The 15,796-nt window shown below is 32.0% G+C and overlaps 1 long non-coding RNA gene across 1 annotated transcript; it reads left to right on the top strand.

The window, feature by feature from the left end:
• Nucleotides 1-11,791: 11,791 nt before the first annotated feature.
• Nucleotides 11,792-13,462, top strand: LOC140695216 (uncharacterized). Its single transcript, XR_012070910.1, has 3 exons — nucleotides 11,792-12,064; nucleotides 12,709-12,850; nucleotides 13,190-13,462. It is a non-coding gene; the product is annotated as an uncharacterized lncRNA (long non-coding RNA).
• Nucleotides 13,463-15,796: the final 2,334 nt, after the last annotated feature.

Below are 15,796 nucleotides of genomic sequence, written 5' to 3'. Positions count from 1 at the left end.
ATAAGCAATTCAAAAAACTTCTAGCCAGGTGCATCATGAATAAAAGGTAGATGCTCCAAAGGAATAAATTAAGAAATAAAAGTAGGGAAATAACAATTGTTATCTCAGATATACAAAATAGGGATCATTTTGTCAACACTTACATGCCAATAAACTGGCCAAATTAGAAGAAATGGACAAATGTCTAGAAAGAGACAGAGATAAGGAGAAACAAATAATTTGAAGAAACTGTTTACAAGAAGAAAGATAGAATCCGCATTTAAAAAAATTGTTGAATAGAAGTACAGATTTAAAGAGCTCCCTTGGAGAACTGTACAAAAATACAAAGCAGAACTAATACTCTTCAAACTATTCAAACATAGTGAAGATGTGGGAAACTCCCAAATAAATTCTATGAAGCTTTCATCACCCTGATAGCAAAACCAACTAAAAAAGCACGGGCAAAGGGAAATTCAAGCCAATATATTTGATAGATTTAAATGAAAAATTCGACAAAATATTATTAGCAAACTAAATCCAGCAATACCTAAAATGAATCATACACCATGATCAACTTGGATTTATTGCAGTTTCACAAGAAAGTTTCAACATACACAAATCAATCAGTTTGATACACCACATTAACAAAAGAAAAAAGAAAACGACATGGTCATCCCAATAAATCCATTAAAAGCATTTCATAAAATTCAACATTTAATTATTTAGACAGCAACAACAGCAAAAACAACAACAAAAACAATAGCAACAACAAAAATAGAAAACTCTTACCAAAATAGGATTCAGGAAATATATCTCAACATATATAAAGTCATTAATTACAGATCCACAGAAAACATAATATGCAAAAGTGAAAACCTGAAAGCCAAATTAAGGAAAAGACAAGGATGCCCACTTTCACCATTTTTATTAAACACATTATGGGAAGTTCTAGCAACAGTAATCAGACAAGAAAAAAAGTTATTCAAGTTGGATTGAATGAAGTAAAACTGTTATTATTTTAGATGACATGATAATCTATATAGGCATCTCTAAAGATTCTCCAAACCAAAACAACAAAAACTAACAAAGACATTTAGCAAAGTAGCATGATTCATGATTAATATACAAACACTGCCACATTATTTACACAAAAAATGAAATATTGCATAATTTTAAAAAATCCATATGAAATCAGATCAAAAAATGTAAAACCAATGAAAAATCCAACATAATAAAATAAATAGGACACTGATAAAGAAATTTGAAGATGATGCAAAGAAATGGAAAGAAATCTCAAGGTCACAGTTTTGAGGAATTAATATTGTTAAAATATACATACTACAAAAGATGTCTACAGATATAAATTGATTCAGATCGAACTACATGATATTTTCCACAGAACTAAAGACAGTCCTATGATTTGTATGGAACTGCAAAAGAACCAGAACTGCAAAAGAAACAATGAGTTAAAAGAACAAAGTTGGAGGCATAACCTATAACCATCCCAGATCTCAGACTATATTGCAACAATACCGTAATCAAAACACCACAATGCTGGAAAACAACCAAATATCTATATCACTGGAAAGTAACACAGAGACATAAATAAAATATCACACCTATGGTCAACTAAATGATGACAAAGGAAACAAAAATATACAATGCCTTAAAGACAGTCTTCAGCAAGTGATGTTGAGAAAGCTAGACAGCTACAAGTAAATCAATGAAATTAGAACACTCCCTCACACTGTACAAAAATAAACTCAAAATGCTTTAAATTTCTGAATATAATATATTACACAATAAAAATCCTGGAAACTAACATAAGGAAAACAAGACATAAATTGTAGCAAAATTTTCTTATTTCACACTCCCAAGCTGAAAACAATAAAAACAAAATAAACAAAAAGGTCCTAATTAAATTGAAAATCTTCTACACAGCAAAATAAACAAAATGAAAGATGAACTTCCAAATGGGAGAAAACATTAGTATACAATGCAATCAACAAGAGGCTAATTTCTAAAATACACACATTGTTCATACAACTCCATTTCAAAAATCTACAAACAACTCAGCCAGAAAATGAGCAGTAAACAATTCTCTAAAGCAGACACACAGATGACAAACAGGAAAAAGAAAACATGCTCACCTTGCTAATCATTATACAAATGCAAGACAAAAATAAAATAATGTTTTACCTCACACTATTCAGAAAGTCTGTCATTCAAATGTCTACAAATAGTAAAGAATGGGGTGGTTGGGGAGAAAATGGAACTCTCCAACGCTGTTGGTGGGAATGAAAATTGGCGAAACCACTTTGGAACCAGTATGGAAGTTCCTTTAAATAATAAAATTAGACCTTTCATATGACACAACAATCCCACTCGTGGGCATATAAAACATAAATCCTGAAAACAAAGAATCCTAGAGTAAAAAATAAGAAGTACAGTCTGACATTGGACTTAATATGATTCTACATATGTCTCCTCTGGCAAGGGAAGCAGAAGCAAAACTAACAAAATACGATTGCATCACTCTAAACAGATTTACACTGCAGAAGAAATGATGAATAAAATGAAAAATTAACAAACATAATGGGAGGATATATTTTCAAATTATATTTTCCAATCTAGTGTTAATATCCAAAATATATGGCAAACTTTTATGCCACATCAACAACAAAAAAGACAAAAAAATCCAATTAAATAAATGTTCATAAGAAGTGAATACATAGATCTGAATCAATTTTCTTTAGAAAACATAGAGTTGGCTAAATGACACATTAAAGTATGTTCAGAGTTATAAATTATTACGAAAGTCATAAACCAAAAATGAGAAAAGACCTCACACTTGTCAGAAGGCTCTCATCAAAAAGAAAACAAGTAGATACTGATGAGATTGTGGAGATAAAGGAACACCATGGACACTGTTGATAGGAATGCATAGTATTGATATCATTCATATATATATCAAATTTTCTTCATCCATTTTTCTGTCAAGGGATGTTGGGTTTGTAGGCCCCTGTCTGAAGGCTCTAGAGAATAAGCCCTTGGGCTGAACTGATAAACAATCTGTGAGGAATGTCACATATCCAGGCTGGATAAGAAATGGCCTAATCAATGTATCCAGTATGGATGGCTGGATAGCCTATGATGGGTAAGATCCTCAGAGGAGGACAACCTAAGACAAGCACAGCTGGCTGGATAAGAGATGGCCTACTTAATGAAGTTCTGTGATGATCTTTAATACAATTTTTGATTATTTAACATCCTGTGCTTACTGCAGGAGCATGGGAACATAAATAGCTTAAGATTATTAACATTGTTATAACTTAGATGATATGCGAGGCATTTTGCATATCCTATATAAACCCTTCTTCTAAAAATCAAAAAAACAGAAAACTGCTTCGCTTCTCTTCACACACTGTTTGTGTGTATATTATATCGTGGCACTGACAGGGTTAATTAAATTTGTTGGGAGTAACTTAAATGTATGATGCATTATATACAATGCTCTTTCCACACGTATTGAGATGATTATATGAGTTTTATTTCTCATTCTATTAGTGTGGTATGTCACCTTTATCGATTTGAGTATTTTGAAGTATCCTTAAACCCAGGGATTATCCCTTTACTCATGTATGTGTATTATACATTAAATGCGTTGTTGAATTCATTTTGCTTGAGTTTTGTTGAGAATTTTGGCATATATGTTCTTCAGGAATAATATTCTATATTTTACATATAATGTCCTTTCTATCATTTTTATGCAAATAAAGCTGTCATCATAAAACATGTTTGGAATCTTTTACCCCTTCAAATTCTTGGAAGATTTGGGGAAGAATTGGTGAAAAATTGCCTTCAAATGTGTGACAGAATTCACCAGTAATGTCGTCTTGTAAAGTTTTTCTGATTTGGGAAGTTTGGATTATTGATTTACTCATACGCACTTTTGCTCTATTTAACTTTCTTATTCCTTCTTGATTCAGTATTGGAAGACATACGTTACTGGGAATTTGTCTTTTGTTCTAAGTCATTCAAATCGTTGTCTAGTGGTAATTTCTTATGATTTTTTGCATCTCTACAACATCAGTGGTAATATCTTCTCTTTTTTTTTCTAATTTTATTTGAGTCTTCATTTTCTTAGCCAACATAAACGTTTGTCCACTTAATGTTTAAAAGAAACAGACTTAGGTATTTTTTTTTTATATTTTCAGTTGTTTCTCTTGTTATTTGCCGTACTCTCATTCATTCAATTTTCTTCTTTTTTCTTTCTGTTTTCTCTTAGATTTTGAGGTGAAAGTTATATAGTGTGAATCTTTGTATTACATTTATTACTAAATATTTTTATTTAGATTTTATTTATTTTTTATTTTTATTTATTTATTTATTTATTTATTTACACATTTATTCATTTATTTATCATTGAAGTACTTCCATTTACTATGTGTCAATCTGTGGTGTATTGCACAGTGTTCCCGTACATGCATACATTTGTGTACCTTTTAAAGGTTACTTCACAATATTTAACTTACTGCCCAGTGTCATACAAAATAAATTTTGAAAAAATCTATTTTTATATATAGTGGATAACATTTATAAAACTTAAGCTCCCAAATAAATCCTCTCAAAGCTCCTTTCCGCAGTAATCATAAAATTTTTTTGTAGGTCTGTGAGTGTGCTTAAGTTTTGTAGATGAAATCATTGTGTTCTCATCCAAATTTTTTTTTAAGATTCCACATATGTCATGTCATGTATTATTTTTCTTTCTCTTTCTGTCTTACTTGAATTAGAATGTCACTTTATGGGGACATCCATTTTGGTGTAAATGTCATTGTTTTATCATTTCATATTGCTGAATATTATTCCATTTTGTAAATACGGCATAATTTCTGAATACTGTCATTAGTTGTTGGACAATTAGGTTGCTTCCATGTCATGGCTGTTGTATATAGCACTGCTAATTACATTGGGGTGCAGGTGTCTTTTTGAATTAGAGTTCTCTTTGATATATACCCAGAAGTGGGATTGCTGGCTTGTAAGTTAAGTCTACTTTTATTCTTTTGAGGTATCCCCATCCTGTATTCCACAATGACTGCACGAATCTACATTCCTTCCATCAGTGTAGGAGGGTTCACTTTCTCCACATCTTCCCCAGCATTTATTGTTTGTGGGTTTTTGAATGATGGCCATTTTGAATATTGTGAGGTGATATTTAATTATAGTTTTAAAATGCCCTTCTCTGATAATGATAGTGAGCAATTTTTTTTTCATATATCTGTGTGGCATTTGTATGTCTCTATTGCAGAATTGCTTGTTTAGGGCTTCTGCCCATTTTCAGATGGGGTTTCTTTTTTTTAATTATTATAAGATTGTATGAAGTCTTTACATTTTGGAAATTAAGACTTTGTCAGTTGCATCACATTAAAATATTTTCTTTAATCCTGTAACTTGTCATTTTGCTTTGTTTATGATCCCCTTTGCTGTGCTAAAGCTTATAAGTTTAATTAGGTCCAATTTATTAATTTTGCTCTTACATCCATTACCTGGGTAGGCTGTTCTAGGAGATCATTGCTGCGATTTATCTCAGAGTGTTTTGCCTATGTTTTCTTCTAGGAGATTTACTGTGTCTTACCTTACATTTATGTCTACAAGATATTTTGAGTTTATTCTTTTGCATGGAGTGAAGGAGTGTTCTAACTACACTGTATGCTGCTATCGATTTCCCAACAACATTTGGTGAAGAGATGATCTTTTCTCTGTCATATTCTTGGCTTCTCTGTGATAGATTAATTCAACATAGGCCTGTAGATTTATTCCTAGGCCCTCTATTCTGTTCCATTGGTCCATATGCCTGTTTCTGTACCAATATCTGTCATTTTGATTATTGTAGCTCTGCAATAGTGTATGGAGACCTGGTGGTTTATTCCTCCAGCCTCTTTCATTTTTTTGTATATTGCTTTGGAAATTATGGATCTTTTATCACTCTGTGTAAATCTTAGGATCATTTGTTTCAGTCCTAAAAAGAAATATTTTGCATAATTTTATAGGAAATCACATTAAGTTTGTTGATTGCCTTGGGCAGTATGGCCATTTTTACAATTTTGTTTCTTCCATTACAAGTCCATTGGGTATCTTTTCAATTCTTCAAATCTTCCTTGATTTCCTCAATCAATGTTTTCTAGTTGTCCACGTTTAAGATATTCACCTCCTTGGGCAGATATATTCTTAAGCACTTAATACTTTTGGGTGCAGTTATAAAATCGGTTGTTTCTATACTTTGCTTTCCTGTTGATTCAATGGTAGTGTAAAGAAATGTAATTGGTTTTTGTACATTACACTGGGTACATTGCCCAGTTCCTTTTTTAACCCAAGTATTTTTTGTGAAGCTTTTACAGTTTCTCTATATACTGTCATGTCTGCATATCATAAAAATTTTACCTCTTCTTTTCTAGTCTGAATCATTTTATTTCTTTTTCTTGCCTGATCATTGTGGCTAGGACTTCCGAGACTATATTGAATTGAAATTATGAGAATGGGCAACCTTGTCTTGTCTCAGGTTTTGTGGGAAGGTTTTCAGGGTTTCACCATTGAGTATTTTGTTGGCTATATGTTGGTCATAAATAGCTTCCATTATGTTGAGATATGGTCCCTCTATGCCCACTGTGGTAAGAACTTTTATTGCAAATAAGTGTTAAATATTTTCAAATGCTTTTTCTGTATCTACTGAGATGATCATGTGGTTTTTTGCCCTCTCTTTTGTTGATATGGTGTATCACAATTGACTGATTGATTTGCATATGTTCAACCATCCTTGTGTTCCTAGTATGAACCTAACTTGGCCATGGTTTATAATGTTTTTTTACATACTGTTGGATTCTGTTTGTTAATAATTTCTTAAATAATTTTACATCTATTTTTATCAATGATATTGGCCTATTGTTGTCTTTTGGGGTAGTGTCTTTGTCTGGTTTTGGTGTCAGGTTGATGTTGGCCTTATGGTGTGAGATTGGGATTACTCTCTCCATATCAAGCTTTTGGAAAAGTTTGAGGAGGAGTGGTATGGATTTTTCTTTGAATGTTTGGTCAAATTTCCCAGTGAAGCTATTGGGGTCTGAATTTTGTTTGCAGAGATTTTTTATTTTATTAATAATTATATTCCATTTCTGGTGATCTGTGTGTTCAAATGGTCAATATTTTCTTAATGCAAAAATGGTGGGCTGAATGTTTCCAGAAACTTCTGCATTTCTTCCTGGTTTTCCAGTTTGTTTCCATATAGTTGCTCATGGTAGTCCCTTATGATATTTTGCAAATTTGTTGTACTTTTTGTAGTTTCTACATTGTCATTTCTTATGTTATTTGTGTTCTCTCTCTATTCTTGTTGATGAGTCTGTCCAGAGTTTTGTCAATTTTGTTTACTATTTAAAAAATGTTTGATTTTTTCTATATTTTAAAGTCTAATTCAATTCTTTCTTACTTGATCTTGATTATTTCCTTCTTTCTGCTGACTTTTGGTTTTGTTTGCTCTTCTTTTCATGATTAGTGTACATAGAACGTTTGATTATTTATCTGAAATTGCTCTTCTTCTTTGAGGAGGGCATTGTCACTATGAACTTTCCTCTTAAGCATGCTTTATCTGTATACAATATATTTTACATAGGGTTTTGTAATATTTCTCAATATTTTTTAATTTCTTATATTAATTCTTCACCTCCCATACTTGTTTTGGTACCATGTTGTTTAATCTACATGGTGTCATTTTTTGTCCCTGTTTTTCTATGATTCATTTCTACTTTCATGGTTTTATACTCAGAAAAGATGCTTGAAATAATTTTATCTTCTTAAATTTGTTGAGGCTTCTTCTGTGCATGAGTACATAATCTTTCCTAGAAAATGTTCCATGTGCACTGGAAAAGAATGTATATTCTGCTTTGGGGAGAATTATTGTTTTGAAAATATCAACCAACTCCAATTATTTCATCGTAACTTTTAGTATCTTTGTTCCCTTATTAATTTTCTGTCTGAAATACCAGTCTAGTTATGGTAATGGGGAGTTATAGTCTCCTACTGTGATTGTGTTCCCTCCAATTTCTCCCTTTTTATTTATTAGTATTTGCTTTACGTATTTAGTTGCTCCTACATTGAGTGCATATATATTAATGAGTATAATACCCTCATTTTGTATTGCTCCTTTAATAATTATATCATGTCCTTGTTTATCTTTCTCTATGGCCTTTCTTGTAAAGTCTATTTTGTGTGAAGTCAGTACTGATAGTCTTGCTTTCTTGTCATGTCCATTTGCATGGTATATATTTTTCCATCTTCTGAGTGTCAATTGATGTGTGTTCCTCTTACTAAAGTGGGTCTCTTGTATGCTTCATAATGTAGGGTTTTGTTATATTATCCCATCTGACAATATATATCTTTTGATTGAAGCACGTAGTCTATTAACAATTGTGATAATTATTGATACACTGTTGTTTATTTCCATTTTGATCTTCATTTCCCAGATGATTTTGTATTTACTTTTTGTTCATTTCATTTTCTTTTTGTGGCTTGATTAGTTTTCTTTTATAATCTTGGTTTCTTTTTGGCTTTTTGACTTCATTGTAAGTTTTTGACTTATGGTTATTCTGTTTTATATGTATATTGACCCTTTACTATATATATTTATTTTGACTGATAGGAATACAAATTCTAACCCCTCCTACAGAGAAGAGAAACAAGAAGAAAATAATCTGAATTGTCCTGTTTCACACTCTGTACCTTAGAAATTTTGATGTCCAGTTTTAAAATATCATGTATATTCTATTGTATGTCATTGTAGCTTTTGCCTTTCTAATTATGCCTTTCTCCTTTCTATAGCATCCTGCTTCTTTTCTTTAGGGTAGATCTTTCATTTTTCTTTTTCTGTTGCTAATTTCTTTTAGTATTTACTTTTATGAAAGTTATTTATCTCTCATTCTATTCTAAAGTATAGCCTTGCTTGATGAATTATTTTAGATTACAGCTTCCTTTCATTCAGGACTTTGAATATGTCTTGCCACTGCTTTCTGGCTGTTGTATTTGTGTAGGAAATGTGTTTACAAATATAATGTATATAATTATATATATATATGTAAAGAATACCTAAAATCAAGGTAACAAATAAGATGAAAACCTATACATTAAAAAATAGAAAACATTGATGAAAGAAATTAAATCTGATCCAAAGAAATGAAAAGATGTCTAATGTTAATGATGTGAAACTATGTGGTTGAAACAAACATACAACACAAAGCAATCTACATTTAGTGTGATTCATTTCAAAATACTCATGAGATTTTTCCATTTAATAGAAGAAATAATTTCAAAATTTATATGTAACCACAAAGATCATGAATTGACAAAATAATTTTTAAAAAGTGTATTAAATCTAATAGTGTAAAATACTCTGATGTTAAAGTGTCCTCTAAAGGTTTAGTAATTTAAAAAACAAGATACTGGATCAAAACCAGACACCCATCAATAGAAGAGAATAGAGCAACCAGATATAATCCCTCACACCTATGATCAATTAACCCATGAAAAAATACATGAAAAAGCAAGAGCATAAAATGAAGAATAGACATTCTCCTGAATACGTAGTGCAGGGGAGATTGAACATGTGAAAGATAGATTAGAGTATTTCCTTACATTGTATACAATCTATGAGCACAGAATATCTTTTATTTATTTTGTTTACTTATTTTTCTTGCACGTGTAATATATAGATCTATGTTTAGACCTTTTATTTCACTTATCAATTTTATTCCTTTTTTATTCTTTTTGGTATAAATATACACCCAATTATTTTCCTCATTTCTCTTTCTGATAATTTGTTGTTAGCATATAAAAATGCAACATATATTTGTATATTGATTTTGTATTCTGCAAGTTTACTAAGTTTTTTGACTATTTCTAACAGTCACTGGAGGAGTATATGGTATTTTCCATCTATGTATAATTATGTCATCTGTAAAATTTGTACTACCTGTTTACAAGTTGGATGCCTTTTATCTTTTTTCTTGACTAGTTTTTCTGGCTAGGACTTCTAGTAGTGTAATTTAGGACTTGTGAGAATGAGCTACTTTTCTGTAGTACTGGACCAGAGGAAAACCTTCCTGTATGTTCACATTGAACTTGATGTTAGTCATGGGTGTTTCATATATGGCTTTTATTATTTTTAGTTATATTCTATCCAGAGAGAATTTGTTAAGAATTTATTGTATACAAAAGTTAAGATCAGTTCTGTCAATAATTTTCTTACATTTTTTGAGATTGTTACTTTTGAATTCTCTGTTTTGTAAGGGATGGTATCACACTTTTTGATTTGTGTATGTAAAATAATATTTATGGGTCTGGAATAAATCACAGTTAACTGTAGTTTATAATACTTATAAAATGTAATGAATTCTGGTTGCTAAAATTTATTTATAATGGAATATACACATACAGAAGGAAAAATTTACATTGTAGCTTTAGTGTATATTTATTTATTTAAAAAGTTTTTCCCTCGTTTTGAATTTGGCTTATGTTTAATGGAATTTATTTCTAAAAAAAATATAACTTTTGGTAGAACTGGATTTACTACAGTTTACTGATACAGCTCATAGCTATTATTTACATTTAATGCACAAAAGAGATGCCTTAAAATGCCGTATTATACTAACAATGACAAATGTTTCAGGAATGGGAAACATATTGCTTCCTAAAATGTATTACCAGTTCTTTTGCACCCCAACCCACATATACTGTTATTTCCTTGTTTTTTGATTGTTTGCCCCTTAATGGAGTCACTGCTTATAGAAACCAGGACTTTGTGCATAACTCTATTTATCAAAGACATTTTCAAACACTTAACAGAAGCAACAAATATATGGATTATAAAAATGAAAGGAAAATTTATTCCTTCTAGGGACTGAAAAACCTCTGAGTGAAAGAATGGTAAAAATAAACATTTGTAAGGTACCGTAAGATTTTCTCTTGTGTTATTTTAAAGTAGAATATTAAATTTCATTTGTTTTAGTTATAGCGCTGAACTACAAATTAAAACAAAAATTCTCCCCTTTGGGATTTCTTAAATTTGATTGATTATTTTAATCTAATTTTAATTCATATATATTTACCATTTATTTATAAACATAACAAATAAATTGATATTTTTTCTGCTGAAGTTTTAAATATAGAGCTACTTATTGTAAAGTACACAGATAAATAAATACTTCCGTTTCCAAATCAAATTTTGTTTCACTTCAATTACAAATGATAATAAAATAGTTATACCTTTTCTGCACAGGTTTTAGACAAATTTCAAGTTAAATACCAAAACTTTAAAATTATTTTACTTATTTTTTTCATATTTATACTCTGTTCACCAATCTGGTGTAAATTTGTGTACAAAAGGAAGGAGATTGGTTTCATTTCATAGACCCCAAATTAAATTATTTAAAAAGATTTTGTGGGGAAATTATTTCCACATCACACTATAAAATTAAACATCCTATATGTTTCATTTTAACTGGATGAATGAGAAGGAAACACTGGCTGAATGTTCCACTTGAGTTGCTAGGAGACCTGTCATTTTGTGATGTCACAGCCTCTCAGGTTGAGAACCACTTTGATGGCCTAACAGTTTAACTTGCAGGCCTGCTAAAGCAGCATTTGAAGCTGCAGTGCTCAAAATCATGCAGATTAGAAATGAAGCTGTAGAAAAATTTTTTGAGATGGAGCATATTTCTTCAGAAATTCAAGATGTGTCTCCTTAAGTTGGACCAACTGGTTCAGGAAACTCTGGTAGATCTCTATTGTGTGATCAAACATTCTCTGCGCACTTGGACTTGTGGTCTGTGATTGAAGAAAATGCTTTTCAGACTTTGTCTGAAGAATCCTTGATAAAAAGGCCATGTTACACACATTGTGTCTCGGAACCAAATGAAGATAATGATTTTTGTCCTCTGACATTCCCAAGAAAACTCTGGAAAATGGCTGGGAGTGACCAATTTAAATCCATCTGGTGGGATGATAATGTAACTTCCATAGTGATTGATGAAGATGTCTTTAAGAAGTAAGTTTTGAAAAGAAAGGCCCCTTTCAGAATATTTGAAACTGGAAGTATGAAAAGTTTAGTTAGACGGCTTAACCTTTATGGGTTTAGTAAAGTGAGGCAGAATTTTCAAAGATCTGCTTATCTAGCTGACTTTCTGGCACAAGGAAAAGAAGTCTCTGTTTTAAGCAAGGTATTCAGAAATTTTAGTTCCGATTTGGTAACTTATGCATAAAATTTTATTTTGTACATCAATCAATGGCAATATAAATGTAAAGCTTGATTTTGAAAATTGTATAAAACTACAAAGGTTAAAATCCTTATTTTTCTAAAAATGATGACAGTGCATTAACTATTCAAGATTATGAGAAACTTTGCTTGCAACTATGAATCTTATCAGAAATCTAAATAAAGCTATTAAAGCTGCTTTTAAAAAGTGGCATTCTCCGTTACTGCAAATGCTAACGTCTTAAATTTGATGACTGTACTATTTAAATGTGTATTTTCCAAACAAGGAACTTCAAAATATCGTCAGCAATGTTCATATTTTGATGATATTATCTTTGCATTGTAAACGTGAAATCTGAGGTTTTATAGGTTAGGCTTATTGTACTGTTGTATTTTGTTCTAATATATTATTAAAAATCTTTTTTTTGTTGTTGTAGCTGCAGTTCTACCATAATCCAAATTTTAAAAGAGCCTGTCACAAGCTTTTAGTGAGAATTAAAAGAAGAATTGGGATTAAAAATGCCTCTCTGGTATCTTCATCGTCTCAAGATTTCAACAAGAAGCTCTTTAAAGGAGGAGGTAATGTTGGTAAACATAATTCTGATTTTGTGTATGACACTAGTGGAGAAAGTGCATTTTTACCTTCTCCAAATTTAAACATGGCTCTAATAAGGAAGCCCTCTACTAGCCACATAATTGGTGATACAACTACCCCAATCAAGGTGATTTTTCTCCTCTATCATCAATGTCAGTTAGACCACCAGAACAAATTGCAGTGGATCAAAGTGCTATTTTCAATCAGTTGACCACTGTCCATGAGCACTCTCAAAGCAGCTACACTGAAGCAAATGGCCGTGTTTTGAACTTCATTACAACTACAAATTCTACTCTAAGTACAGCATCTTTTCTCCCATACAGAGCAATTATTTTGGACTGATTGTGGAGCCTTGTACTTTTCCAAAAAGATATCACAACATATCTGCCAATGAAGGTCGTTTTTCTAAATTTCAACAAGGGAGAACACCACGGTTTCTAGTGCCATTGATAGCTGATACATCAGCTACATCTCTTTCAAGGCCAACTCATCAGACATCTTCAGGTTATGAATGTCATCCTAATTACAACTGATCTATCAGAGGACTACCAGATTATGCAGGATAACAAAGATTAAAATTGATGTTGGCAAATGTCGACAAATATCTGCAATTTTCTTATTTGAAAAATAAACATAGTTGTGTACATTTATTATCCTTTTTTTTAAAAAAAATGGATTAATGAGTTAAACGGGAGACTAAGTTACCATTTAAAGAAAAAAAGAGATATTTGATTGATATGATCATTCGATGGAACAATATGGGTGTAAATTTAAATAATTTCTGTAAGGAAAAGAGGAAAATGGAAGAATTTGTAAAAAGACCAAAACATGGAGAGAGGGAAAATTACTAAGTTGTTTCTGGTTCATCCTGGAAAGTATTAAATGTGTTTAGTTAGGATATGTTGGAACAGGATATAAATGCAGGAACCGGCCCAGGAATCATGGTCTCTATTATGTCATCTCTGGTATCATAAAAGTCACATGATGTATTCTCAGATGGCACATTCAGAATGTGGTAGAACTTAAGAAGTAATTTTATCTATTGTCTTCTTTGTGCTGTTTTCAAAGCATTCAAATTGGTGGTTTCTTTTCCTCCCCTCAAGAGTCTACACTATATTTTCAAGTGAATATTTTATGTTTCTTTTTTGTTCCAGCCAAAGACATGCTTACATCCTCAGGGTGGCACATAATGCCTTTCCAACTCTAAGCCCACAAACTCAACAGAGTTTAGTCATTTCATTATACATCTGGCATCTGACTAATTTGACATATCCTTATGTTTCACTGTTTCTGGAGATACATCCAGGCAAATGCTTATCAACCATATTAAATCCAACCTCAGAACTTTTACTCAAGCTCATCCTTGGGCAAAGGATGTCCTCCTTTTACCTATTTAGATTTTTCCAGTCTCAGCACAGAAATCACCTCCTCCAGATATTTTCTGTCTATCCCCCTTTCCTTGTCTAACTTGCATACCAGCACAGTAAGCACAGCACATGCCACAGGATGCATTTTAGTATTTAGTGAATGAAAAGTACATGTTTACTTTAAGCAAAATCTACTTTCCTGAAACAATAAAACTCTCATGGTTTTCAAACTGTTTCGTTATGGTCTTTACTCTTCACCACAATCTTGCTCTTTTCATAGCCCAAGGACTAGTCACTCAACACAGTAATTGGAGGTAGGTACAGAAGACAAAGTATTATTTTCTTCTTAATTCATGCCTCCAGAGGCATAAAACATTCCATTCTCATTTGCTGGATTTTTTCCTGTCACTTCATCATCCATCCACCTCAAAATAGCTGATATTCTTCCCCATTCTAATAATTATACTGCCTTCTAATTAATTGACTTCTTAGAATCAGAGCTTTGTCCAGAAGAGACCCTGCCATTGCAAACATTTAATGTAGATTTATACACCCCAAATAACTTGTGCCCCTTCTAACATTCACACAAGAACTATCTAAAAGGTACTAGCCCCTTGGTTGGGGTGGTCATATTCAGTAACTAAATTGCAATCTAAACTGTGTGGACTAAAAAGAGGTGAGGGTGGTAGAATTAGAAATTTGTGCAACTGCAAGAATACCAAATTTTTGCAGATATTAGGAAATATAATATATTCATGGAAGACTTTGTCTATTTCCCATTAATTCAAAATAAAAGGTGAAGCATTTTCAGAATTTGAAATGAGCTGAAATTCTGGAAAAAGTGTAGGCAAGGAGAGGGAGCCTAAGTCTTCTGCTCACAATCATGCAGCCAGTGTCAGCTGATAAGACTGGAATGACAACATTGAGTCCTGAAAATGTGTCACCAGTTGTGAAGAAAGACTGTGAAAATCTGGAGAATGGTCAAATTGGCCAGGGTAAGCTCTAGCAACATCCCACCAATATGACCTTTACCAAGAGAAGAAAAGAGCCCACTTGCAGCAGGAGATCAGTGTCTGGACAGCAGTGGTTTTTCCTATAACAGAAACATCGAGCTTTAATGTTTGTGAGCTCAAATCTAATGGTGGCTATGTTGTTGCTTAAATTAGGAGTCTGGGGTTAAGATGGGCTGGTTCAGCAGCTTGTTTCAAGCTCTCTTATCACACAGTGGGTCTTATAGTGATCATCATAACAAGGTTCTACACTGATTAGTCAAAAGCTACAGTTTACTTTCAAAATTAGAAATCCTAAAGAAGTTTATTGTTTGTCCATCTCTAGTTTTCTACCTGAGAAATCTAGACTATTGGCAAAAGTACAAAAGTTGGCTGGTGTTTTGAAAACTATTCTCTGAGCTCTGCCCACTGAATTCTTCCCACTAAATACTACAAATCTGTCTACCACTCTGTGTGTGTGTGAAGATGGATTGTTAAGCAGTAACTAAGTTTGTCTTAGTTGAGTCATCAGTGAATCATTCCTTTGTACCTTTCAGAATGTCTGTGAATTAAG

This window comes from Vicugna pacos, unplaced genomic scaffold, assembly GCF_048564905.1.
Source record: "Vicugna pacos unplaced genomic scaffold, VicPac4 scaffold_191, whole genome shotgun sequence".
NCBI lineage: Eukaryota > Metazoa > Chordata > Mammalia > Artiodactyla > Camelidae > Vicugna > Vicugna pacos.
This window is presented reverse-complemented; position numbering and strand designations above follow the sequence as displayed.